This window comes from Rattus norvegicus, chromosome 7 (genome assembly GCF_021556685.1).
Source record: "Rattus norvegicus strain SHRSP/BbbUtx chromosome 7, alternate assembly SHRSP_T2T, whole genome shotgun sequence".
NCBI classification, from domain to species: Eukaryota; Metazoa; Chordata; class Mammalia; order Rodentia; family Muridae; genus Rattus; species Rattus norvegicus.
In genome coordinates, this window is record NC_141540.1 from 134,589,877 (window position 1) to 134,617,735 (window position 27,859).

Sequence of the window (27,859 nt, forward strand, 5' to 3'; positions counted from 1 at the left end):
GTCATTTGTTCTCTGTTGGTCCTGATGTTGTTTGTCCTCTGTTGGTCGGCATAGGGAGGAGTTCACTGACTCCTCCTCTGAGACCTAGGGTGTAGGGCAAGTTTTGAACGGAATGTTGAAATCCTCTTGATAGAGCCACAGTATGGAGCCCCAGGCTGCCTCTCAAAGCTCCTCAGAACAATTACTTCCACTTATACCTCATGACAAACCAAACCACGCAGTCAAGCTGACCTCCTGAGAAGAAGGGAAATACCATTCTCCCTCACGGAAGAAGAGAAAAGGTTTTTGAACAAGAATACAATCTTCTACAGTGCCCAGGTCAAGGTAAATGCAATTACCCTTAGCATTTGGTATTTAGTGCTGTGCCGCGGGCTTCTCTGCTATGACTGTTTGGTGGGGTTAGGTGAGATAGGCAAGGGCTGGGGAAAGAGTATACTCTGTGTACAGTGCTTGAGAGGCCCAGCATCTATGCTTGCCTTCCTTTGGTTTCTTATTAGGTTCATTAAAAACCATGGGAGAGGAGAGAAACCTCAGGGCTAGCCTTTTCCTTCCTTTTTGCTAAGGAATATCCCCGTGTCCCAGGCTATCAGAGTACAGGAACTGACCTATCTTAGCAGGAGCAACAGGGAATAGCACTCTGGTTAGAAACCCTGTATGCACAGCTCAGAACTCTTATGGGAATCAGTTACGCTCAGTGATCCCTGTTGTGCCAAGTTCTGGGTGATGTATGGGGCCATGGACGCTGGAAAGTGTTAAGACTCTTGTCTCCAGCGTTTTTGCTTTAGCCAGAGTCCCCTACCCTAGGCTATCCCAAAGACAACAGCATGCTTTTATAGACTACTTAGATTCTAGTTGAATAATTCCTAATACTCACGTCTTGCTTCATGGTTTTTAGAAGCCTGGAAATCTTCAACACTCTCCAAACACATCTTATAAAATTCCCAAGATTCAACCGCCAAACATGCGGTTTCAGAAGTTTCTAGAGCTTTGGTCCATGTTGACACTTTAGAGCAGTTGGTTCTCAACCTTCCAAATGCTGCCACCCTTTAATATAATTCCTCATGCTGTGCTGACCCCCCAACCACAAAATTAATTTGGCATAGAATTCATAACTGTAATCTTTCTACTCTTATGAGTCTTAATGTAAATATCTGTGTGTTCTGATGGTCTTAGATGATCCCTGTGAAATGGCCATGAGACCCTCCCAAAGCGGTCGAAACCCACACATTGAAAATTATTGGTTTAGACTGGCCTATGAAAAACTGAAGTATGGGGGGGTGGCTTACTAAAATTTTTGTCTAAGGTTATGTTTTAGCTAATTAAAATATCCTGCAACTCAAAGTTGAACCTCTGTGTGAACTGTAATCCTAGATAGGTGAGGATGAGAACACTGATCCCCATTCCCCACCCAGCACTGTGTTTGTGAAGACAACTCTTTAGTTTTTTTTCCAGTTTATAAGCATCCTGCTAAACAAGGCCACTCTGGTGAGCGTGCCATGCCTGTTCCACAATGGTATTCATTCTCTAAAAGTCAGATTTCTGAGTCATGTTGAGTAATTCACACAAACAAATGTTGAACCTGGACCAGCAGTGACATTGCACATTTCCTCCACAAAAGAATTTCACCAGGAGTCATAGCAGCATTGAGTGCTTGGTGTCACCTAGCTATCCCACTAGATTAGAAAGAATCCTATGGGGTGACCTTCACAAAGTCGAGATATACCCTTTATAAGCAATTTAAATAGTTTAATAACTAGTAAAAGATGCTGATGTGAAATTTAACTAATTAATGGTTAGGGCTAAACTGCATGATGACCTTTACAGATTTCAGGAACATTCTGATACTTCTTGGGTCCCTCCTTGGATCCTCTTCCTGTTTCTCTAGGAGGTGTTGTACCACATCTTGTTGACCAGTTCCTCAATCCCCTTGGTACTGAAATGGAATTTAGACTTAGCGTCCCTCTTGTACTTTGTCTTCTGGGCAAGTGTAGGTAATAATTATCTCCAGGTTTCACTCCCTCTGCTGTAGAATAAGTCACTTGAAGACAACTTGCACATTTGTGCTTTTCTGTCCCTGAAGACCCGGTGTTATTCTAAGTCTGTACATACTCCCAGAGGTGGCACAATGAGAGGAAATAGAGTTGTATTTGAGTTAGTAGAGCTGGAGCAGCAACAAAACCAGCAAAATCTTGTCTTTTGTTAGAAAATAGAGTCACGCTGAGGATTTTAAGTACCAGAGTTAAGATGGGGGAGTATGAACTCTTCCAACTTGTATTTTTCATTGGCTCATGTATATTTTGTAGGATATGATTAATAGGTATAATAAGAATGAGTTGACAGCATATTTTGTGTTTACATGAAAGTGTGTTCTCTTAAACAAAAGAATATCGAATGTGACTTTCTTAATCTTGTATGTCCCTTTTATTTTGAGTAATACAGGGGTTACGCTTAAGACTTCTGGTAGAATGTGAGCTCTAAAGAAATTGCCATGCCGTGTTTACATTCAGATCTCATGAGTGGGCTTGGTAATGTATTATTCCGCATACCCTATTTTGCCTCCTTTATCCAGTGGGGTGTAGAGATCCTGACCATGTGGTGACCATGAGTAGACAAAACTTGAGGCCATTCCAGCTTTTGTTGAGAAAGATTAAAGGAACAGAAGTCAGCTAATGACACATAGGGACCAGACACTTGGAAGATTGTTGAGCATTTCTTGAGTGTCACTGTGATTTTTATGCCGTGCAGTATATATTATGCTTGTCTTAAATGGTTTGTATAGAGACGTGCAGTCTCTCGATTTCTGAGGTAGTGTGTCCATGCGGTACCAAGAGCAGATACACAAAAGAGCAGGTAAAGAAATGGATGTGTGTTAGTTACTTGTCATTTGCTAAGTGATACAACTTTAACTAATAATAATGAGAAGGGTAGAAATAATAACTTTTCTTATTGCGTGCTCACCTTGTTCACACAGTAAAACATGCAATCCTTTTAGCAAACTGTACAGCATACCCTGCCCATTTTAGAGAAGAATAAAGATACCTCATGATTCCAAACTGATGTTAGCTCTCAAACCTGAGACAACTGGCCAGCTAAGGTGCTCACCAACATATTAAAGCAGATTCTGGCTGCTAGGTTCTTCCAGCATCCCTTAGTCCTTACCTATTACAGGGTTCTCCTGACCCTAAATTTTCTAGCCCAGGTGTTGGGGTGGGCTTTCCTTCTGTCAGTTCCTCTGGGCCCTACATCACCCAGCCATTTTGGCTACATAGTCATTTTTGCCTTTTTTGGTCTCCTGATGTTCTGGCCTCTTGGCTCCTGTCTTTCCCCTCTTCCCCCTTCTCCTTACATGGTCTGACTCAGTCTGCTGGTCACATCCACTCTGGGAGCCCAGCAGCAGGCAGCCAGATGCTTTTACCTCTGGCTGTCGTCTCCCTTTTATCTACAATAAACCTTCCCCTCCGCCATTCCTCTACGATGACATACCAGTCACATCCTCCTTTTATTTCTGTTTTCCTTTCAACTTACTTGAGGCCAGTCCTACAGCTAGCTAGTGCTGGAGCCAAAACTCTATCTGGCCTACCCATAAACGGTTTGCGCCTTCTCTGTCAGACCTAAGTCCAGTTTGAGGGAAAAAGTCACTTTTGAAAAAAAAAAGTATGGGGTTGGGGATTTAGCTCAGTGGTAGAGCGCTTGCCTAGGAAGCGCAAGGCCCTGCGTTCGGTCCCCAGCTCCGGGGAAAAAAGAAAAAAGAAAAAAAAAGTATGCATTACTTTAGATTTGTAGACAAATTGCGAGGACATACGACCTTCTCTCCCCTCTTATCGCTATTGGTGCAGATTATTTGCTGTGATTGATAGGGCTGTACTGACCAACAGTTAGTGGGGTCTGTAGTTTACGCATGCTTCTGTAGTTGCTGCCTAAATCCTTTCTCTGCTCCAGGATCCTGTGGAGGATTCTGTCAGTCTGTCAGCCTGGTCTCCTTGGTAGTGATGGTTCTTTACACTTTTTGTACTTTTCCATGTTTGTCTTCACTACTTTTCTCTTTCTGTGAAGAGACACCATGATGAAGGAAACTTATAAAAGAAAGGCTTTAATTGAGGATTTACAGTTCCAGAAGATTAGAATTCACTGTTGGGAGAATTTTGGCCACACCACTTTGGCTCCTAGTTGATCGCATGTGTACACTGCCCAGGGTCTATCTATCTTTGCATCCACAATGAAACACACACACACACACACACACACACACACACACACACACACACACACACACACACTAGCTTATTTTTAAATGCCTTGGCTACCTCAAAGGCTGAGCATTCCTAAATCTTCCCCTGCTACCCCAGGCCCAACTAGAGAAGTGGTCAGTGGCCATGTACCTGAAATCTCACACGGTTGGTTGGCTTTATCTCCTGTGCGGTTGCCATCCATTCTTCTTTCCCGAGTCCTGGTGAAGCTCTCATTCCTCTCTGGGTCCTACCTGTGCAACTCTAAGTGTCCTGCCCTATGCACAGCCATTGGCCATTGGCATCTTTATTGACCAATCAAAAACCAATTGGGAAAAAGGACCTTCAGCATATGGACACAGAGATTTCCTGACTGAATCAATGATTAGAATCGTTCTCCAACAACCCATCGCAGTGAGCATAGCAGGAGGCAGGCAGGTGGGCACCGTGCTGTAGCAACAGCTGGGAACTTACATCCAGATCCATGAACAGGAGGGAGGGAGAGAGAGAAGGAGAGAGAGAGGGAGTGAGGGAGGAGGGAGAGAGAAAGAGGAAGTGAGGGAGGGAGAGAGAGAGAAAGGGAGTGAGGGAGGGAAAGAGAAAGAGGGAGGGAAAGAGGGGGAGAAAGAGAGAGCTAGAGAGAGAGAGAGAGAAGAGAGAGAGGGGGGAGGAGAGAGAGAGAGAGAGAGAGAGAGAGAGAGAGAGAGAGAGAGAGAGATCTTGAGGGGGGATGGGTGGGAATGGGGAATGGTGTGGATTTTTGAAATCTCAGAACCCACTTCTTGACATACCTCCTCCAACTAGGCTGTACCTCATAGTCCTTCCCAAATAGTCCACCAACTAGGGGGCAAGTATTTAAATATGTGAGCCCCCGTTTCCTCATTTGCTCAAGAAACTGTGTGCTATATTCTGCCCCTTCTCCTAGTTTGTTTTGTTTTTCATTGCTGTGCCTCTTGCTCTCCCACTCCTAGCCCCCGACCCCACCACCCACAGTCTCGCCTCACTGCCAATCATTACATCACACACCCGTCCTGAGTGGATTTAACCCTCTGTGACGTAGGAAAGATTGTCTTTTGTTTTATTGGTGATGAAGTTCAGGTGAGTGGGTGCAGAGAAATTTCAGTTTTACAAGCAACAGATCTAGGCCTGAAGGTAAATTCCCAGACTCTAAAGTGTGATGGCATCTTAAGTTACAGCACATCGTCCTTTTTGATGATCTATATTGTCGTCCTCAAACTTCTAATAATCTCCAAGGTTAAGAAGCATCCCCCAAAGTCCCTCAACTAGCAAGTGATGGAGCAGGTGCTTAAATCCGACTTTTTGTTTGTTTGTTTCTGTTTTTTTGGTATTTTTTTTTTGTTTTCTGTTTTGTTTTTTTGCTTTTGGCAGCCTGTCTTAGGCTTTTATTGCTGTGATAAAACAAGACGATCAAAGCAACTTGGAGAAGGAAGGGTTTGCTTCAGCTGGTATGTCTTGATTACATCTCATCCTGAAAGGAAGCCAGGGCAGGAACTTGAAGCAAGAACTGAAGCAGAGACTGCAGAAGAAGGATGCTCACCGAACGGCTTGCTCGTGTCTTTCTCAGTCTGTTTTCTTAATAAACCCAGGTCCACCTGCCTGGGGATGACATCACCCTCAATGGGCTGGGCCCTCCCTTATCAATCATTTGTCAAGACAATACCCTGATGGCTTGCTTATGGTTCCTTCTTATGGTGGCATTTTCTCAGTTAAGACTCCTTCTTCCAAGATATGTTTAGGTTTGTGACAAAAGCCAACCAGAACACAGCCCGAAGTCCACCACACCAGCATGCCTTTCTGAAGTACTGTGGCACAAAAATTAACCCCACGGGGGTTCTTGTTTCAGGTTGGTTCTGAGCAGGCGGAGACAGAGAGAGACATGAGCTCTATCACAGCCCGTAGGGAAGTGTGTTCGGGCCCTTGCTGAGCTCCCCCTGCCCCTGGAGCTATGATGAAGTATTTTGATAAAAGTCACTTAAGACGTAAGGGTTTATAAAGTTCAAGCCCAGAATGGGAAAGACGTGAAGGCAGCGGGCAACTGAAGCTGCCCGCCACACTGCATTCACAGTCAAGAAGCAGAAAACAAATAAATGCAAGCTAATGCTTGGCCCCAGCTCCTTTTCCATTTATGTAGTACAAGATCTCAGTCATGGAGTGGTGCTCTCCGCAGTGGGGAGATTCCTCCACTTCAATTAATATGATTAATATTATCCCATACAGATAGGAGGGACATGATGTGATCGTTATGATTTGTCTTAGTTAGGGCTTCCATTGGTGTGAAGAGACACCGTGACCAAGACAACTCTTTTTTTTTTTTTTTTTTTTGGTTCTTTTTTTTGGAGCTGGGGACCGAACCCAGGGCTTTGCGCTTCCTAGGTAAGCGCTCTAACCACTGAGCTAAATCCCCAGCCCCCCAAGACAACTCTTATAAAGGGCGACATTTAATTGGGGCTGGCTTACAGTTACAGAGGTTCAGCCCCTTATCATCGTGGTAGGAAGCATGGGTGTGTCCCTGGCAGTCTCCAGGTGCTGGAGAAGGAACTGAGAGTTCTACATTTTGATCCAAAGGCAGCCAAGAGGAGACTGACTCCCACAGGGGGTAGAGCTTGAGCACTAGGAGACTTCAAAGCCCATTCCCACAATGATGCACTTCCTCCAACAAGGCCACAACTTCTAATAGTAGCACTTTGCATGGGCCAAGCATATTCAAACCACCACATGATTAAACAATTTACCGGGGAGTTTGTAAGTCGAGATGAATGGAAAGGTTAAGGATGATGGCCATGAAATAAATTATCCAGGACCAGAGTGAGACCTGTCTGATGCATAGATCGTGTATGATACTTGTAATGAAAGTCTTAGGTATTGGTATACATTTTTGGGAGCCCTTGACAAGCTGAACGTGTTACTTAATTCCTTGGCTATATAGCCTTGATTGAACTTGAAGGGAACAATTCTACTCTATCCTGGGTTTTCTTAGTGTGGTAGTGGATACAGTAAAGGCAAAGTAACAATGCGAGTGACTGATGATGCTATCTTGGATGAGGTGTAGGAAATAGAGGGGGGAAATGCTCTCAAGATATTGAATGCAAAAGTGAAAATGAAAGCGCGGATCTTGTCAAGAGTTACTTGTGTGTAGCATTGTCATTTGACGAGACAAAAAACATTATAAAAACAAAACCGAACAAAACAAAACAAAACAACAAAAATACCTAAAGCACCTTTGGGTGGGGTATCAGGTGGGAAGAACACAATCACAGATTCTTTAGTTGTCCCAACAGAGATGACATGATAGAACTCGGGGAGACACACACATCATGTGTGTGCAGGCGAGGCACACTGCGATACGGTTCAACCTAGAGAGAGCGGAGAGTGAGAAGACAAGACATCTCGATGGCTGAATAATGAGTGATTTTTGAAGAAGAAAAAGAAGGAATAAGTTCAGACACAGGCATGCCAGTTCATAAAATCTAGGGGACACTTTTCAGAGAAGAGATGAATAGATTATAGAGCAGTCATGAATCAATGAGTTGGGCTACTTTTGTAGCAAATAATACTTTAAGATGGGGATTATGGAGATTGTGACTGTTCCCATAAGCCTTTGAGATGCATCATTCCTGAGCTGGACTGGCCACGGAAGAGCCACACCTCCTGATTCCTTCTACCATTTGTTAGATGTTTCTTAGGGACTCATCACAGGTCGCTGGGCAGAGAGAAGAAAGGATATTCTGTCATAATGGATCTTCTTTCTAGATCAGTCTTTCCTGTGCTCTCTACAGGGGAGGGTTAACCTAGTACAACAGACACCGGTAAAAACAAAACAAAACAAAAACAAAAACAAGAACAGAACCCCAAAAAACAGAAAAGTCTTTTTTACGTTCTATGAGCTTGTCATCAGCTTGCCACAACCAACGGTGCCCCAGCTCGTTGTTGGTCCTACTCCTTAACCCTACACATGTCTTATGCTTCACTGCAAGGCTTCTGCCCCATGCATTCCGTAATGTCACTGCGCATGACTGTGGTTACTGACCAAAAGCTAGACAGCCAACTGTCAGAATATATCAAGAAAGCTTAGGGGGGGGGGAACAAACCAGCTAAAGAGAAATTACTTATGTGGCAGTTAAAAGTCAAATATGTTATGATTTGATTTGGCTAAGATAATTTGGTATTGAATTATCTGGTCATCCATATTTATAGTCCATAAAATCATTTTTGTGGTGGCTAAATCTAAAAGAAATCTGTAATAAATAGACATTTTAAACAAAATCAGCTGCCTTATAATTTTTATTGGCTTCGATGTGAGGATAACATAAGTACTATTTTGTTTCAATAATAACACAGTTATTAAAGCAAAACAGGCAAACATTATTATAGTTTTCCTAATTGTATAATTGGCATTCTGTAAGCCAGTTTCCTCTCTGATGGTTAAAGAGGAACTGTCTTTTTTTTTTTTTTTTTTTTTAGCAGTTCAGGGCTATTGCCTGTATGTTAATAAAGCCATATTTTTACAGTTAAAGTTTCATTATCCTTCAATACTCACACATTTTTATCTGCATTGTCGCTACCTATTTATGGAAGGCATGAATTTGACCCCAGAAGAAAATACACAAAAAATGTCTTATTCTTTTTTTTTTTTTTTTGGTTCTTTTTTTTTTCGGAGCTGGGGACCGAACCCAGGGCCTTGTGCTTCCTAGGTAAGCACTCTAACCACTGAGCTAAATCCCCAGCCCCAAAATGTCTTATTCTTACAGTGAATTTTCAGTAGGCATTTACTTTCATGTACAAAACAGTGGGTAAACATTCCTTGTGGGTCAGAAAGACCCTGGGAAGCACACCATGTTCTTTCTCTCATGATTGGCCACTTCTCCCTGTCTTCCTTGACTTGATTTAAAATCCTCACTTGTAGCCTCTTTCCTTGAGTTTGGAGAAATCTGTGACATTCTCAGGCCATTTGTAATCAAGGAGGTGGGATGAGTCATTTATTTAAAGTAACATTCCTGTGATTTTTTTCCTTTTTGTTAATAGTTAAGAGGGCAGGGGCGAGAGGGGTACACAATTCAACTATTAAGAGTACACATTGTTCTTGTAGTGGACCCAAGTGAGGTTGCCAATAACCATGCTGGATGGTTCAAAACCACCCTCACTCCAGTTCCCAGGGATCTAATGAGCTCTTCTGATCTCTGGAACACCTACACTTATGTGTGCACACCTACACATAGACGCACACAAATGCACATGATTAAAAATAGAAAAAAAAATCTTCAGAAAGAAAAAGGCTGCAGCCTTCTTTCTCTTTGGAACTTGTCACTATGGCATCAGGATCCCTGTCTCTGTGACATGGAGAGATACGTTTTTAAATGTAGTTCTTGCTCTACAAAGTAATGCATCGATGGGGAATTTTCTTCGGGCCATTCTCTCTGTGCTAGCTAGCAATTCTAACGGTCTGATTGAGCTAACTTGGGTGTTATTTATGAGGGTGCTTGGAGCAGATGACAGATGAGTCCGCAGCAAAATAGTGAAGTCAGAGAGAGTGTGTGGGACGACGTGAGGGCGGCTCACCAGGGCCGGCAGCCTGGCTCTTGTCCCTCCCTCTGCCTCTGATAACTTTCTCCATGATACACTCAGGATGATCTCACACTAAGGAAAATCTGAGGGTGGGTTGAGCAGGAAAGGGGTGCATTTGACTGGCCGAGAGTGCCAAGCTGAGTCCAAAACTCATTAGCTACGATAGTTAAAAGGATGGAGGACTGGGTGGGAGGGACAGTGGCTAAGTCAGGCAACCGGTCGCTGATTCAGTCCTCTGCAAGATCATTTAAGGCAAGCAGGAAAGAAAGGACACACTTAGACTTAGTAGTTGTCTCATTTATATGGTCAACATATGTCACGCCCCTAAAACATATGCCTTCCTTTTCAAAGTTGCTCAAAGAATGTTTTTCTCTTCTAAATTTGTATCTTAATTACTCTCTGTCTCTGTCTGTCTCTGTCTCTTCTTCTCTCTCTGAGTGTGTGAGTGTGAGTGTGTGTGTGTTTGCAAAGCTTTTATGAGATCACCCAGGATCATGTGATAGCCTAAAGACCAGCTGATGTCTAAGGCTCATCTCTTGGACCAGCATGGTCTTTGCTGCTTGTATACTGTGGTGTTTGCCTTTATTCTATGATGCTTCAACATGAGAAAGTCCTTTGAGGATATAACTTCTACATATAAGCCATCACATTTTGCAGCAACAGAAACTACTCTTGAAGCAGAGTGGGAAGGGCGGGTGCTGGCAGCAGGAGATGGGAAGATGGGTGCTTAGCCTTTGCTCACAGTTGGATGGGAACTCAGGTGAGAAAACGTATATGGTGTCAAGAGGAAACATCAACAGTGAACAAATACCCTCACCGGTGTGGCCCAGGGGACTGCAAAGAGCCCACAAAGGTTCTCTATGAACACAGAAGAATGAGAAAGAATGGCCAAAAGCAGCTTCCCTTGTACCTACTGACCACAAGACTTCCCCATCCATATCTAAAGCATTTCCAGGATGAGAAGTGTTACATGAGAGGCTCGGTTTCCTTTTCTGCGAGGAAATGACACCTCTTCGGGCTACACAGATGACTTTGCATTTTCAACAAAGCAAGGAGGTAGCTCCAGCCTTCTCCCCTCCCACCTGCAAGCCTCACACTCTAAGCTGGGAGAAAGAAATTCTGAATGCGCCTCCAGGCTCCATCTCCACAGACTGTGCTCCAGCACTGGGTTTTCTACATCTCTGCTGGTGATATCCCCACACATCTGTGAGAGATGAAAGGTGTCTCTGCTTTGCCTCTCATTGAGAGATGGGGTTTACATCCGCAACCTGCTTCCTTTTCGTCAGGCAAGGCCCTGTGACTCGTCAATACACTATGACCAGCTCAAGTCTTAAAGACTTCCACTTCCTGTCTCCGGGAATGCTAGCTCTGGAGGAAACTGGCTGCCATGGAATAGGTCAGGCTATCCCAAGGCTGCCATGACTGGGAGAAAGCCAAGACACCCAGAAAGATCTTGGGAGAGGAGATGATATGTGAGAATGAGACTCAAAGAAAAACAAGGACCCAAAGAGATAAGTGAAGGGTATTGATTACATTAGTTCCTAGTCACTGTGATAGAACACCTGGCAAACACCTAAGTGAGGAAGAATACAGTTTTGTCCACGGTTTTAGAGTTGATCAATCGTCGGGTAAAGGAAGTGATGGAAGAGCCTATTACGTCAGAGGCCAGGGAACAGAGACAGATGAAGATGCCTGCTTCCTGTTGCCCTTCCTTCCTTCCTTCCTTCCTTCCTTCCTTCCTTCCTTCCTTCCTTCCTTCCTTCCTTCCGGTTCACACCTTGTGGGATGGCGTCTCCCACATTCAGTGTGGGTCTCCCCCTTTCAGCTAATCCACTTTCATGACATTTTCACAGAAATACCTTGTAGTGGTTGGAATATGCATGGCCTAGGGAGTGGCACTATTAGGAGCTGTGGTCTTGATGGAGTAAGTGTGTCACTGTGGGGGGTGGGCTTTGAGACCCTCCTCCGAACTGCATGGGAGACAGTCTTCTCCCAGTGGCCTTGAGATGAAGATGTAGAACTGTCAGCTCCTCTTGCACCATGCCTGCCTGGATGTCACAATGCTCCTGTCATGATGATAATAGACTGAAGCTCTGAACCTGTAAGCCAGCCCCAATTAAATGTTGACCTTATAAGAATTGCCTTGGTCATGGTGCCTGCTCAAAGGAGTAAAACCCTAACTAAGACATACCTATTGATACGTTTCACTAAACTCCAGTGAAGCTTAATCCCATAAAGTTGGCAGAGAAGTTTAACTACCATAGAAATGGATCTTTTGGCCTCAGCTGTTTCAACTAACACCGTGTGGACTACCTACTTGACCCTGTCCTGAGCTCAGGATCAACATGGTCAAGAGTAAAATCAAACAATTGTTTTTAGACAATACGAGAATCAGTGCAGCACAGCAGAGAAATGAATAAATGAGATCAGGTCTCTTGAGACCTGGATCACGTAGCTTCCCTTACGGCAGAAGCTGTCCTGTTTGGAGGGGAGGCAGTGTTCATCTTTAATTTTTAAAGCAGCGGTTCTCAACCTATGGGTTGACACTACCTTGGGGGTAGCCTATCAGATATCCTGCCGAGCAAATATTTATATTACACTTCATAACAGTAGTAAAATTACAGTTATGAAGTAGCAATGAAAATAATTTTACGGTCGGGGGTCAACACAACACGAGGTATTGAATATGTCTTAAAGGATTGAAGCATTGGGGAGGCCGAGAACCACTAGTCTAATGCCTCATGTTTAAAGCAACCAAAATAGCTTTAATTGCATGTCTCCTATGGTGGGTGCTTTAAATACGTTTTCTCACTATTTTTTTTTCCAAAATGAATTTATACAGGAGCCATTCTTGTTATTTTGTTAAGAATGATGAGATTTAGAATTGTCTCTGATGAGTAGAAGTGGTGAGCTGGGGACTGGGTAGAACCCAGGCCTGTTGGGCTGTTGGCCCAGCAGTGCCTGGGGAACATTCTAGACTTGGTCTTCCAAGACTGTGACAGACTGCTTATGAGTCTTGCTCCCCGGGCCCACTGCCAAAGCATAGTTTCTGTTCACTGTGGTGTCCTCCACTGTCTGGTAATGTCTGTCCTAGGTAAATCAATTTTTATTGAAATCCCTTATGGGACATTTTCTGAAAAACAAAAACAAAGACAAAAGTCCCGTTCATGGAGAGTTGCTCTCCATTGATGAGCTACTTAGCCTTAGAAACCCTCTGAAATCCAGGTTTTGCAATCCCTACTTCCTCTGTCCTGAGAGTGTTGACCATGGCAACCATTGGATAATTTGGCCAAAGCCTGGCCTGACTGCCCAGGGTCACACACAGGTGATGTATCACCAGGCTAACGGACTACTGCTCTGATCTGCAGTTCCGTGGAGACAGCACCTTCCTAATAAAAGAGCTGTGCGTATGCACAGTAAACTCCTTCACCTCTGCAGAGGGCATCCTTCCTGCTTTTGCTGCTGAAGCCCGAGAATGAAGCATGCAGGGCCAGCCCTGACTTAAAAGCAAGCAGACGATAAGCCCCTTAGATAATGCAGCTGACTAGGTAGAGATAAGATGTGTCAGAGGCAGATTTTCCAATCTCCTGGTGTTTTCAGCCATATTGATTGTGGACAAGAATTTTCTTCAGATTCCCCCCAGTCCTGCTGTTCCTGACATTGTAATGACTCTTTTTGACACTATTAACCAGGCTCCATCACTCCATTAACATTTGCCTACAAGATTCAGTAAAACACAAGAGCATGTATGTGAGCACATGCGCAAACACACACACACACACACACACACACACACACACACACAAAGAAGACAGTGCAGTCTGTCTGACCTCTTACAAAGCAGAGCTCGAAGAAGGATTTCTAAGTTGGACAAAGCAAAGGAAAAAATGCCAGGGTAGATTTCAGGCCTACAGATGGTCTGGGATAATCACCAAGCACACCCTTCTCACCAGAAGGTTTCCATGGAACAACAGCCGAAAAGAGGAGACAATGGAGGTGCAACAGGCTGCTGGGGAGTCAAGGTACGGATGCCATCTCAACATGCAGTTAGAGACACTTGACTCACATGAAGAAGACATAGGATCCCCCTGAACTGGACTTAGAGACTGTTGTGTGTCACCAGATGTGATTGCTGGGAACTGATCTTGAGGGATTCTCCCCAAGAATGGCATAGCTGCCTTAAGCCACTGAGCCATCACTCCAACCCTGACGGATAGATTTTGAATCATCTTTCTCTATTGTTCTCTGAGAGGCCGTGGTTTGACTTTACAAAAAAAATCTGTTTGGGTCAAGTGGGCATAAGGTTGTGGGCTTTTTGATGTGGAGAAAGCCTTTGCTGGCCCTCTGAGGGTCTGCACTCGCCAGAGTGACTTGCTGGCATTGTCCCTGGGCTGAGAAATGTTCTGAAGCCGAAGGGGAAAATGTGGCCCATCCACTGCTCGTGTTACATCTCATTCTGTGCATGTCTGTCCTGTTCCTCGGAACGTTCAGCAGAATTAGGTCAGTTATGGTTTCAGTTAGCGGTGCAGCCTTTATGTTGTACACAAATCATATGATGTTTTTAATTATCCCTGCCTTTTAACATCGATCTGAAACCAAATCCTTAACTATGCATGGCTTAGAGGTGTCTCTCTCCCCCCCTCCTGTTTGTTTTGACTTCTTTCTGGGATAAGAAATGAAACTTAATCCTGCAATGGTGAGACACAATTGTACTTTTCGGCCTTTCATAAGTAGTCTGAAAGTCCCGAGTGAAGAGGGAAGATGTGGATAATTACTAGCTATCCAGTTGTAAATGGAAATTCTCAGGGTAATTAATCTGGGGATCCACTGCTTTTTGGTTGAGAGTTAGAGTGATGCTTATCTTTGAACTTCAGAAATACACAGAGGAGCCCTTAGAAAGCTTGGTGCTCTGCCTTAGGCCAAGAGCTGTAGATTTTAGAAGGGACTTCCTGGGCCCCCTGCATGGCTGGCAGCAGGTCGAGGACCTGGGAACTGTATCTGTTGAAGGATGACCCAGGCAAGCTCTTGCTTCTTTTGCTTCTTTTTGAACGAGGGCTATGGAGAATGGCATCATGGAAGCAGCTTTTAAAAACCCATCTTTGCTGAATTTTAAAGCAGGGACGCTCCTCCTCAGTCTCTGTTTCCACATTCTAGGCCAACCTAACAGTTCAGGAGAAGGCTGTCCAGTGTTCAGCTCAGGGGACAGACAGGAGACTTTCGGCCCCACCCTCTGTGGTCTGTAGATGGGACTTGTCTTTTGTTTTCATTAAGGGTATCGGTATGAAAGGTTCTTGGAAGTCTCAAGGCTGAGAAGAGCCTCATGGAAAGGAAATGGCCAATTTTTCTTGGAACTTACTAATTTTTTCTTTTCTTCACCGACTTGTTTCTTGAACATTTATTAGGTGTTAGGGCTATTGTAAACTGTGGAGCACAGGCAAGAAAAAATTATGGAACTTACTTCTTGTCCTCAAAGAGCCTATAATCTGGTTCAGGAGGTAGGTGCAGGCACAACTTATTACTACATAGACTAGTAGATATTACACATATGTAATAATACATATAATAGTGTATATATGTGTATATATATGCATTGAATTGTCTCCAACAATCTAAGTAAGCCTGTGAACGTAAACATGTTTAGAAATAAGATTTTTACAAAAGTAGTTAAGGTAAATATCTCTTTGATGAACTCACCCTCGATTCTGGGTAGCCCTAAACCACCAGTTGAATCCTTTTAGAAGAGGAAGAAGGGAAATTTGAGACACAGAGGCACAGAGAAAGAAGGCATGTGAGAGTGGGGGGTCAGAGATTGTGGCTATACCCCAAACCAAAGCATATTAACGTGATTAGTATTATTTATCAGTATTCATTGGTTTGGGGAATAGAATAACAATAAAAGCTAGGATTGACCAAGTTCAGTTGCAGGCACACGGAAGCCTAGCACTGAGCAGTCTAAGGCAGGAAGACTTCAAGATAGATGCCAGCTCAGGCTGCACAGTGAGGCTGTTTCAAACTGGGAAGAAGGCAAATCATACAAAGAATCTGGAAACCAGCAAAGAAAAAGCCCAGGGTCTCCAGAAAAATGCCCAGCTTACTGGCCCCTTGATTTTTAACAATTGCCATTTCTGTCTGTGAACACACAAGGTTCTGTTGTTTCAAGCCAACTAGGTTGTTAAGTGTCTGTGCAGAAAGTTCTGCATAGGATAGAGCCAAAAGCAGCTTGTCTGGAGGAGGCTTGGGTGGTATTGGAGAAGGAACTCTTGAAGGAGAATCTTAATGAGCAATGCAGCTGCAGTAGCTTGGAAGGGCATGGCAGGTAAAACAGAAGAGCAAATCTACAGTTGAGAAAACTCCTGCTGAAGCAGGAAACAAGGAGGCAGTCCACTGTCAGCAAGCTCCCCAGAACCTCACTTGTGCGTGGATATGTTCTCTTTTGGGGTAACAGGGGCAAGTCTATAGTGAATTGTGTAGACCTGTGAACTCCGAATCAATCTCTGTTTCACACCAGGGAGCAAAGAGGTTGAGAGCCACTGCTTGGGCAATAGGATTCCAGCAAAAATGTCAACATTGAGGGGCAAAAAGGAGAAGTGTTTGGATTTTCAAGGTAATTTTTGCGAACAAAAAATTGTGGTTGCCTCTGTGAGTGTTACAGCACTGTGGGCAGAATCAGCAGCAGTTGTGAATAGAGATGTTAGTCTCCAGATCTAGGGACCACAGTAAATCCTGTAGCTCTGAGGATGGAAAAATGAGGAGTGTTGAAGAAACATCTTTGAGAGAGACCACGGCACCAAGGATGCAGTCTTTTGGGCTTGGAGTGGTAGACAGATGAGATTGACTTAGATGAGCAGTTCTCAACCTGTGTGGATCTCAACCCCTGTGTGTCAAATGACCTTTTCCCGGGGATCACCTAAGACCATTGGAAAGCACAAACATTTACATTACGATTCATAACTATAGCAAAATTACAGTTAGAAATCTGTGGAGCTGAGTCCTGACTTTGGCTTTCAACATACTCAGTTTGATTGACTGTAGGAGATCCAGGAAGAGGTGCTTGGCTTCTCAGAGAAGACAAGAGTCTTAGGAATTATTGCCCGCTACAGATGTGGTAGTGTTGCAAGACATTGTGTAACTCAGGAGAACTGTCCAGGCTGTGTAAAATTGGCCAAGAACAAAGTTTTGCAGGAACGCTCCATTATGGGATTAAGGAGAGCAGAGTCAGTGAAGCTGGAGAGACTGACTGTGTGGGAGGGGAGTGGAAAATGAGGGCTGTCCCGAAAACTAAGAAAGAGCCTGCTAATTCCTGTGGCTGCTATAATAAATCACCATAAACTTGGAGGCTTAAAATAGCACAAATGTCTTCTCTCAAAGCACTGGATGTACAAATCCTACATTAAGCTTTCAGTAGAACAACATTACCTTCTAGAGCTCAGGGAGAACCCTTCCATGTCTGACCCAGCTTCTGATGGCTCTGTGGTTCCCTGGCTCATGGCAATGCTCTCTCAGCTCTCTTCCCCCTTCTTTGCATGCCCTTCCCTTTGTATCTTGGATGTAAGACCTCTCAGACCCAGGTCAAGAAAGACATATGTTTTCCTTTTTTTTTTTTTTTTTTTGAGCTGAGGACCGAACCCAGGGCCTTGCGCTTGCTAGGCAAGCGCTCTACCACTGAGCTAAATCCCCAACCCCGACATACGTTTTCCTTACAAGGATAGTAGTCACTAGGCCCAGGAACTGCACTAAATCTAAGATGGCTTCACTCTGAACTTAGTAGTTACATCTGCAAAAGTTCTAACATTTCCAAGTGCTGGAGGTGAGGATTTGGACACATCCCTTTGTGGGATACAGTTCCTGTCACTATAGTAGGTCATATACAAGAGAAATGGCTGAATGTTAAACTGGGTTTGTCAATCAAAATAGAAATTATAGATGACTGATCAGGAAATTTTCAGACAGTGGTTGATGGAGACTGAGAAATCAGACAACACCTGGAAAATTATTATTTTTCAATCTATCTATCTATCTATCTATCTATCTATCTATCTATCTATCTATCTATCCAGCTATCTATCTATCTATCCAGCTATCTATCTATCTATCCAGCTATCTATCTATCTATCCAGCTATCTATCTATCTATCCAGCTATCTATCTATCTATCTATCTATCTATCTATCTATCTATCTATCCATCCATCTATCTATCCATCCATCTATCTATCTATCCATCCAGCTATCTATCTATCTATCTATCTATCTATCTATCTATCTATCTATCTATCTATCTATCTATCTATCTATCTATCCAGCTATCTATCTATCTATCTATCTATCTATCTATCTATCTATCCAGCTATCTATCTATCTATCTATCTATCTATCTATCTATCTATCTATCTATCTATCTATCTATCTATGGCTCATAACTTGGGAGGCTTGAAGGAATGAGTGTAGCTTAGAGTTCCAGAGGAGGTGACTCCATAGCACTGGGCTTTAGGTTAACTCTGTCTACAAAGGACCTAGCCAAGATAAGGAAGGTTAATTTGTATTTGTTGATACAGTTGCAGTTTGGCTTGAAAGATTTCCAGTTTTCAGAATTCTGGTCCTGTGGTGTGTGTGTGTGTGTGTGTGTGTGTGTGTGTGTGTGTGTATGCTTAGTTCAAAATATATAAAAAGAACAAAACTCATTCAAGATCCCCTAACTTCTGAATGATGAGGCAGAGGCCTACAGCAGTCACTGGTTACAATGTTGCTCTGAATATAGGGAGTAACCACCTTTGCCTGAGTTTGGGAAGTTTGCTGCCATTGGGATTTTTATGAGGCAACTGAGAATTCACTGGGGAAACCGGTTGCAACAATTAGGAATAGAGTTGTTACTTAAAATGAACAAGATTTGAGGCCTGGAAAAAATTTGTTGCAAGTCATGGACAGCACATGGCCACCTATAAACCAAGGCTTGTAGAGGTACAGAGGACAGAATTGGTGTCTTCGCCACTGTTCTACTGCTGCAGAGAGATGCCCTGACCGTGGCAACTCTTATAAAGGAATAATTGGGGACTTGTTTATAATTTCAGAGGTTCAATCCATTATCATCATGATGGGAAGCATGGTGGCACACAGGCAGAGATGGTGTTAAAGAATTAGCTGAGATCGAAAGCTCACCTCCAGTGACTCCCCTATTATCCTTCTAATCCTTTCAAAGAGTTCGACTTACTGGTGACTAATTATTCAAATATAGGAGCCTACAGTGGTATCCTAATTCAAGCAACCACCAATGGGAATATAGATTTAGGGAGTAAGAACAACCTCTCCTTTCTTCCAAACCTCCAATTTACTGGCTTAGTGAGACGACACTGGATCTTGAGTGTGTCATCCATGGTTGCTATTCTCCAGGACACAGGAAACGGAAGCCACCAGAAGCCTCCAGTATGTGTTTGGTTTTGGATTGAGCGCTTTAAATTTGTCATTTCCTTTAAGCTTTAGAACCATCTCTCTGTTTCTGTCCCTCTGTCCCTCTATCCCTCTGTCCCTCCCTCTCTTTTTTCCCTCCTTTGAGATTGAACCTAGAGTTTTGAATATGGAAGTAAGTATTTGCTACTGAGTTGCACCTCTAGCTCCCTTGTAACTTTTGTTCTGAGACAGTCTTACTAAGTTGCCTACACCATCCTTGAACTCTCTTTGTAGCACAATGCCTTGTCTGTGTAGGAGGAGTTTCAGGCAAGTGTTACCAGGCCCAGTTTTCTGGATCCTCTTCACATAGCATTTAGAAGCAAGGAGCCCTAGGCTGGGAGAAGTCAAATGATTTCATTTGTTTAATCATTTGGAAATCAGACCTGTATTGATTGCTGTCTGAGTCCAGTCTCCTCTGGATCTTGCGAATATAGGATTAGAAACACCAGTTTTGCCTTTCAAGGAGGATATAGTCTAGAGCTCTGGCTCTCAACCTTCCTAATGCTGTGACCCTTTAATACAGTTCGTGTTGTGGTGGCCCCCACCATAAAATAATTTTGTTGCAACTTCATAATTATAATTTTGGTACTGTTATGAATTATAATGTAAATATGTAATGTAAATGTGTAGAATATCTGACATGTGATCCCAAAGGGGTCGTGACCCACATCTCGAGAGCATACCAAGTCTACTGCTGTTAATTTAACATCCTCGGCAGAATTCATTCAAATCTGTTGTGCGCTAGAATATTTCAGGAGCTGGTCATGAATTAATCAATGGAACAGATAGAAAATGGAGCACACATTAAATTTAGGGAGAGTAAGAAATTTAGAACCAAACGTATTTGTGTTCTTCTGGATAAGAGGTGTTTGGGAGGGTTAAAATAGCTGTTGCCTGGGCCTCCAGCACTTCCTGTAACTTATCACCAGGGCTAGAATCGTTGACCTATAATTCAGACAGTGCTCTGAGTTCCATTTCCATATTGCCCCACTTAATTCCTGATGTAGACTATTTACAGTTTTCTTACAAACAGGAAGATGGCTTAGAAGCCCCATAACCTCCTCTGATCCGTGCATCTGGCCTGTGGGGAGTCACAGAGCCTCGGTTTCCGGAAGCTACTGCATCTCTCTCATTTCCTTTTCTTTTCACTTCCACAGTTGCTATTTCTGAGCCTGCTAATTCTCCTATCTTCCTACCACTCTCCCTCTCCCTACCCTCTTCTTTATATAGGAACCTACTATTTATACCACAGATGATACGCCCAAGGCAACCATCAGATACGTCAGCAAATAATTCCACTTGCCGTTATTCCAACATGGTAACAGTTGTGATACACCTTGTCACATGCTCCCCGGACTCCATCCCTTTCCACCTGGGGAGGAGTCTCCTCCTCTCTGCTCCCCCTTCATGGGCAGCTTCTCAGAAGAGGGGAATCAGCCTGCGAACGGCCTTGCACCTGATGACACTCTCAAACAGTATACTTGTGAGCTGTGGTGGCTTTCTGGGGATCCCGTTGTGCTGGAATTTCCTATGCTTGCTGCCCACGGGCTACACCCGTGAAGTAATCCCCCGTTGAAGCCCTACTGACGGCCCACTGTCAAAACCCAAACTAAAGAACAACAAAATCTAACCTGACTCAAGTCGCCTTTATTTATTTTCTCCAAATGTCTGTAGCTGCCTTCTTCAAATTGTCTTGATTGGTGTTTGTGGACTGGACATACACCAGAGTTACCTTGAAAAACGGAACATTGATTCTCTCATATTAGCTTATGGGTATGTCTGTGGGGTAGTTTCCTGATGTAGGGTGTCTGGGAGAGTCCACAGTACAGGGACCGTGCCCCTCCTAGGCCAGTGGGCTTAGGCTGTAGAAGGTAGTATGCTGAATACGAGCAATTCACATGGTCTTGAGCTATAAACATTGCGCCACAAATGGGCCCATGGAAATGTACCAACCAAATTTGAACCACTCAGACCGAGTCCTAGAATAACAGCTGCTGATTTACTGGCTAGGAAGCAGGTGTGGACCACCTGGGGTACCCGTTCCCAGAGCTGCCTGCCAGCACTGGCGACAGCTCTTTCCCGAGGAGTCCAAGAATGCCACAGAGAAGTTACAAGCTCAAGGTAGAGTTGTTGGGTCCCTTAACTATTCACAGACAGTTGGTACCAGAGAGGGAAGATAAACAATCGTCTAACCAAAGCATTTGGTTTGTACCTCACACCCTGGACCTTCAGAACACTGCCATTATACTTTTGTGCTTCCTGGCTATGAAAATCTCTGATGGTAGAGGAAAAAAAAAAATCGCCTACGTGACCGCGCATGCGTGGTAGGAGAGCATTTGCATTGTGCGCATAAGAAGGAACCCATAACAGTAACTGTGTGTTTGTGCTCTCGGGAGGGCTGCTGCACAGTGAGAAACATGGAGGGAGCGCCTCGATCAGGGAGGTCCGAGTTTTATTACCTGAGAAGGGCAGAAGGCCTGCCAGAGGGGAAATGGGCTCCACCCTACCTGCTCCAATGAAAGCTACAAAATCAGAGGACACGTGGGGAAATAATTAGGAAATCTTTGCCCATGTAAAACAGCTTGAGTGTTCTGCTGTCTTTCATGAGGGGGCCTCCACTCTCTCAGTTCTGAGAGACCAGCAACATCAAGTTTGCACTGCTGGGAAAGGCATTAGATGCAACCTTGTAAAACTCTTAAGGAATTGGCTCAAATTTGCTTATACTCAGATCTCTTAGGGGAAAAAAAATACTTTTTTTTTTTTTTGAAACCGCTGCATGCAGTTCCGATGCATCTAAGAGTTTCGGTTAATTTTATGGTTTACTAAAATAAGGTTTTATTCTGTAGCTGAATACAAGCCAGGAGAAGTGTGGGAGAAAGCAGCGAGCTGGCTCACTGTGCTGCAGTGAGCCCGAGGTGGAGGGTGGAAGAAAGCCCGCCCGCCTTTGAGGGTTTCATCTTGATTTAAAGTGCATCTGGCTCTACGATGGGCGCATAGACTCTGAGAAACGGTGTGTGCAGCCCTGATAACATTTGTGGCACGCTGGGAAAATCTGTATTATTTGGTTTAAGAGTTGTTTTTTTTTTCCCTCTGCAGCAAAATTCTATGAATTTTGTATTTGTGAATGCAATGTTTGGTACCACTGCAGCAACAATTATATGGATTCAAATGGAATCCCATTACAACTGCTCTTTGGAGACGCACCGCTCTCTGAAAAGGGAGTGAACCAAGCAAGCCTGAGCTATTCTTACTCTAGCCCTGGCTCTTATACTCGGACTGTGTGGGACCAGGTATGAGAAACATTATTGCAATTAAGGGTAGAAATCTGGGGAGATATTCTAAGACTCTTCTCTACATAAAAGGCTGTGGAATGATCTAGAAAAAGAGGGAACAGATTCCCCCTGCACAACCAGCTGCAGAGGACTAGGACCTAACATTTTAAATTAACCGACTCTATTTTTTTTTCCAACAATTCGGGGTTCACAAAAAAATAAACCAAATCACAATAGAGATTCCTCCATCTCCCATCCTGCCCTCCACATACTCCGTCACCACTATTATCACACCCATCGCCAGTTGTGTGTAGCAGTGCACAGGTAAGGGAAAAGCAGTATCCTAGTGGTGAAACCTATATGATCTTGAGTTCAAGGTCAACTTGGGCTACCTTGTGTCCCTAAGGGAGCAAATGTGTGGATTCACATGGCTAGAATGGAGTTCAATGGTGGGCTGCCTCTCCAACGTAGAGGGGGTGCCGAGGTTTGTCAGAGCAACGCAGACAAAGGCGCACCCCGACGCTATCAATGTCAAGGGCTTCAAGTCACATAAATCTAGGTTCTTTGGTTTTAGGTGGGAAAAAAATTTCCGGGTAAGTCAGTCTGGAGCAGAGTTAGAGATCTTTGCTATTGTTTTTGGTTTTTTTTTTTTTGTTTTGTTTTGTTTTAAATAGAAAGACGAGCCCTTAGAGAAAGAGGAAACTACATCCGAGAACATGGGATGGGCTTCTCAAAGCAATCGAGGCCTATTAAAACACCTTTTAAACCTAGACTTTAAACACAGGAATTGTTGAGGGACACGTGCAGAAGAGCTGGGACCTACCCAAGCACACATGTGTGTTTCTCAGGAAGAGTCACAAGTAAGTGCCTTAGCAGTAGAGATAGATCCTATCTTGGTGGCTCTGACGTTACAACCCAGAGATTGCTAAGAAGCTTTTTCCTTTATTTTTGATAAAGGAGATTATGGGATGGCTCTGGAGATGCCTCAGAAGGGATAACAACCTGATAAGGTAAAACCAGGAGCCTCTGGGATTGCCCAAGGGGCTTAAGACATGCCCTTTACTGGAAATGGGGCTGCTGTTGTTGAGATGCTTTGAAAATTTCAGGCTCTCAGCTGGGAAAGGAGAAAGGTCTTAAACAGCCATTGCCTGACTTGCTTCAACTATACTGATAGGATTTGAGTTTTCCACTCCTCTTACGCCCTCTCATTTTCAAGGTGCTTCTGTCCTGCCTCCGTCTTGATCTCTAGGAAAATGTTAAAGAAAGGGGAGAGGAGACCAACCTGCCATAGAGTTCTAAATTAAGATATTGAACATCTTGTGTGTTGGGAGAAATGCATACATATGTAATGAATGACCTTGCATTTGTGGTGCTTGTCCCTCCAGGAGTGTCTGTGCTTTGTATAGCTCAACTCCATTTCCTCCTGGCCACTGAGCTCTCTTGCCTTCTTCTCGAATGTCTTCCAGGTGGAACTGCATAGGATGCATCCTTCTGATGGCTTCTTTCGCTTGGCAACGTGTTCAGTTTCCCCTGTGTCTTCTCCTAGATCGAACATTCATTTTGCTTGCTGAGTAACACCTGGGTGCAGGTACTGAATTCCAGGTCAAGGGTTCTGCTGAAGTGGAATTAAAATAAAATGTGGCTTGCACAGTGTGCTGCAGGAGATGGACTAAATACACCACGGTCCTCACGAGTGAAAGTTTAGTGAATGACGTGCCACACGGTCTCTTATGAAGTATCTGGGTAGAGTTTTCTCTTATAGGGTACCTTTTTTTTCCATTTTGGGGAGTTTCCCCATTGTCACAGAAAATCCCATTCGAGGGGTTTCGCTAAATGTTGGACTCTATTAGTGAAGAGAGATCTTCCTGTTGAAACACAGGACTGGATTTTTGAGTGGAGCAAGAGTGTCCCCTTCACAGAACATGTTCACGAATCAAAGCCCTGTAGGAGGAACTGGCATTTCTTGCTATCGCATCGACTCCAGTGGCTGAGTCTTTGGCCTGAAAGGATCCCTCCATGCTAGTAAGTTTTAACTTGTTTTGTCTTGGTGAACTTACATAAAAACTCCCATGTCTCCCTCAGCCTTAAGACTGAGAGAGGAAAGACGTTTCAGAAAGTCAAAGCAGGAAAGAAGCCATCCTTAAAGCCGGTGAAGGAAATGCTGGGAGCATTTAAAGAATTTATTACACAGTCACGGCCTGTAATAAAGGAGATCAGGAGCTGACTGATGCCATGCCTATCCTGTTTGGTTTAGGAACAGCACCTTTAAATGTTCCCAGAGCAATGCTGACTGCCACAGGGAGTCAGGTGAGCTGGGCTGTTCCTTAGTGATGTGTTGTTAGCATTCAGTAGTGGAGTTAGAGCTGTTGATTCAGTGCAGTAAACATTGGACTCATCTCAACAGAGCCTTTAGAGATGAGCCATAGAGAGCCACGGACTGATCGATAATATCTCGACACCAGTGAATTCCAAATTTCTCAAATTACCTGCCGTCTTTATAATGTTAGAGTGGGCACAATCTTGTCCTGCAGCAGGAACTCTAGTAGGGACATCGTTTTGGGCTGTGTACCTAGATGCTATCTTTCGCAGTGTCATCCATCCATGGGTTAAAGAGTTGAAGAGGGTTGTTGGCATATGTGTGGTATTTGTGCATATTTGTGTGTGCGCTTGTGCGTGTGAAGCTAACTGTGGGAATTACAGTTGGTCACCATGTCTCCCTGCTTTGACATTGGTTCTGGGGCTCTAACGTCGGTCAGGTCCTCATGCTTGTGTGGCAAGCACTTTATCAGTTGAACCACCATCTCCTCAGATCCTGAATGTTTTGTTTTAAAGTGATTTCTATTAGGCACCGTAGCCAAGGCATGTGGACATTCCTAGAATAGATCCTCCAAAAATATTATCTTTATTCACATGTTTGGATCCAGGGGTGATTGGTCAGTCATATTAAATTAAGTTCGTATGTTAGGCGCTCAGTTAGGCAATGAGGCTATGTCAATAAAAAGACTCAGTCTCCACACTTGAGGTATAGATAGTTGAGTATTATAGACAGTCACATAAATATGTCCTGATAGGATTGCCCAAGACAGTCAACATAAATGAATACTTCAATTTCTCCGTAGTAGACTCTGTGAGGACATTTACACTGCAGGCACTGGGACAGGGTTAAGTGACTGAACCAGTACAGTGCCTTGGTTGTCCTTATAATTTGCAGAGATTTTTAAGCATCAAAGAAGCTGATTCGGTGAAGAGCAAGACGGGGTTAATCTGCTCTAATAATATTTAAGAAATCTAATAATATTTAATAATGTTCTGGTCACTTCCAGAATGAAGAAGACCTGATAGAGGAGAGCAAAGAAGAGAAGTGGGAAATGGAGAGAATTCAAAGAGCCAGTTCAGAGACTGCCGAGAGGAGAGATCCAGCTGACTCTGGTTTTCTGTTGTTGAGAAATAGTCACTGTCCCACAGAAGCTGCCACAGGTGTAACAATGTGGAGAGAACTCTGTGTGTGTGTTAATGTATGTATTTATGTGCATGGGTGTGATGTGTGTTTGTGTTGTGTGTATATGTGTGTGATGTATGTGTTTGTGATATGTGTGTGTGATGTGTGTGTTTGTGTGATGTGTGTGTTAATGTGTGTTTATGTGTATGTGTGTGATGTGTGTGTGATGTGTGTGGTGTGTGTAGGTGTGTGTGATCTGTGTGTTTGTGTGATGTGTGTGTTAATGTGTGTTTATGTGTATGTGTGTGATGTGTGTGGTGTGTGTAGGTGTGTGTGATGTGTGTGTGTGTGTGTGTGTGTGCATGTGTGAATGTTGTGGAGGTAGTTTTGACTGTCTAAGGACAAAGGATTCAAGGTTGGGCATCCTCATATGGACTGGTCAGCATGGAGAGGTCTCACAGATAACTGGCTGAATATCTAGACCCGAAGGTCAGGCTCTTGTACTCCATAGGGGCTCCACGATCTAGGTATTTTGTTCTTTAAAAACAGTGCAAGTTCTCAGAAGTTCAGTACAACGGGGTTTTACTTTCTGAGAAATCTGTTCTCCTAGATACTTTTAAGTTTTCATTTTACTTTTTAAGTTTTAGGGATGAAATAAAAGTCTGTTTCCAGTTTCGTTATTCACTTTTCGTTCTCCTTGAAACAAAGAGAATTCTAAGTCAAGAAGAAATACATTTCCTCGTACTCCAGGTCCAGTTTGATCTGTGCCTTCTCTCCGCTCCACTCTTGGGAACATAACGTCTGTCTTCTGTTTTCTAACCCCCACGGCCACTTTGCACAGGGCTACCCTCTGAGCTGCACTGCCACCACCTTTAGGAGTTGGGCTTGACCTGCTCACCAAGATCACCATAGCTGAGCCTGCTGACTGTTACGTCCCTTCTTAGAAAGAAAGGACATGGAGTGGCATGGACACTCTTCCTCAGCCATCCCTCCCAACAAGTTGCGTGCAGTGTTGCCCTAATTGCAGATGGCCTTGGAGTCTTGTGACAGCTCTAGAGTATCTAGGTGGAGAATGCACTTGGGTACGTGACTCTCCCTACAACACCATGGGGGAGTCACTGTCCACGGTGGATAAAGACCTTCCTTCCCATATCTATGGCAGCCTTAACATTACCTACACCCCTGCTCATAACCCGTCCCCCATTGCTCTGTAAGTAAACGACAAGTTAATTTGTTTCCCAATATCAACTTTTGTGGAATTTTGCCTCTGTTTGTCACTGGGACCATAGGAGGAGGAATTTGAAACTGTCTGACTTCAATGCCTCTGATCATCACCACAGCTAGTTTTCATTGTTTTGGTTTTTGGTTTTTCTACACAGCCCTGGCTGTCCTATGTAGACCAGGCTGTCCTGGAACTCAGAAGATCTACCTGCCTTAAGCTCTCGAGTACTGGGGTTAAAAGTTGTGCCACCATACCTAGCTACCACTAGCCTATATTATCATATTTTTTCACGATTTATTTTTAAAGCATTTTTGTTTTAGCTAAATTTAACTTCCCACAGTTGGAGAAATGAATCCCCAAATATAGTCTACACCCTGCTAACCTCTTATGATTTGCACAACAAGGTTCCATGGATGGGAAATGTTCATCAACTAGATTCGTCTAGGATAGTCTACCTACCTATATGGAGATTTGGACATTGGGAAACATCTGCACTTGGCAACGTTAGTGTGAGGAATCCAAGAAAAGTACATGGATATTTGAGATAGTAGAGGATAGGTGATCCAGATGTCTATTAGCTTCTAGCTGTGTGCCCTTATTAACCCCGCATTTCTGGATCAGTAACAGTGCAGATAAGGAGATAATGTCTGTCTCAGTTCCTCAAAACACAACTAT

General features: G+C 43.7%; 1 long non-coding RNA gene across 3 annotated transcripts; it reads left to right on the forward strand.

Moving 5' to 3' along the window:
• On the forward strand, positions 1-26,641 carry LOC102553542 (uncharacterized). 3 transcript variants are annotated; one of them, XR_015624966.1, is made up of 4 exons: positions 1-324; positions 22,348-22,541; positions 23,990-24,111; positions 25,847-26,641. It is a non-coding gene; the product is annotated as an uncharacterized LOC102553542 (long non-coding RNA). The 3 variants fall into 3 exon arrangements; XR_015624965.1 differs by lacking the exon at positions 22,348-22,541 and adding an exon at positions 6,091-6,226 and having other exon boundaries at positions 133-324; positions 25,847-26,005; XR_015624964.1 differs by lacking the exon at positions 22,348-22,541 and having other exon boundaries at positions 25,847-26,640.
• Positions 26,642-27,859: the final 1,218 nt, after the last annotated feature.